The sequence below is a fragment of the Amblyraja radiata genome, unplaced genomic scaffold, assembly GCF_010909765.2.
Source record: "Amblyraja radiata isolate CabotCenter1 unplaced genomic scaffold, sAmbRad1.1.pri S105, whole genome shotgun sequence".
Lineage (NCBI taxonomy): Eukaryota > Metazoa > Chordata > Chondrichthyes > Rajiformes > Rajidae > Amblyraja > Amblyraja radiata.
This window is the reverse complement of record NW_022630096.1, coordinates 92,178-93,166: the sequence shown is the minus strand read 5'-3', so window position 1 is coordinate 93,166 and position 989 is coordinate 92,178.

Here is a 989-nt window from a genome sequence, read left to right as displayed (position 1 = left end):
AACATTGCTCCATTGGAGAGACAGAGTGGACAGCTATCTGCAGAGCCAAACGAGATGGGGGAGATATTGAACAATTTATTTTCTTCGGATTCACCAAGGAGAAGGATATTGAATTATGTGAGGTAAGGGGAACTAGTAGAGTAGCTATGGATACGATGAATTTCAAAGTATAAGAAGTACTGACACTTTTGAAAAATATAAAAGTGGATAAGTCTCCAGGTCCAGACAGGATATTCCCTAGGACATTGAGGGAAGTTAGTGTAGAAATAGCCGGGGCTATGACAGAAATATTTCAAATGTCATTAGAAACGGGAATAGTCCCCGAGGATTGGTGTACTGCGCATGTTGTTCCATTGTTTAAAAAGGGTTCTAAGTGTAAACCTAGCAATTATAGACCTGTTAGTTTGACTTCAGTGGTGGGCAAATTAATGGAAAAGATACTTAGAGATAATATATATAAGCATCTGGATAAACAGGGTCTGATTAGGAACAGTCAGCATGGATTTGTGCCTGGAAGGTCATGTTTGACTAACCTTCTTGAATTTTTTGAAGAGGTTACTAGGGAAATTGACGAGGGTAAAGCAGTGGATGTTGTCTATATGGACTTAGATGTGTCCAGAGGGGTCCAGAGGGGTTTAGACGTGTTGGAGGGGCTTAGTGGAGTTTAGATTTGTTTCAAGCAGGTTTCTAGGAGGTGTAAAGGCGTTTACAGGGATTTCGAGGAGTTTAGAGTGGTTTGGTGGGGTTTAGAGCGGTTTTAGATGAGTTCAAAAGGGATAATAGATGTTTAGTGGTTTGGAGTAGTCTAGAGGGGCTGATGGGGTTCAGATGCGTTTAGAGGGGTTTAGAGGGATTTAGATGGGCTTAGATGGTTTTACAGGTATTTCGAGAGGTTTATATGGGTACAGACGGGTTCGATGTTTGGAGCCGTTTGGTGTGATTTAGAGGGGTTTTGATGTGTTGAGAGGGTTTCAGATGGATTCAGAGGG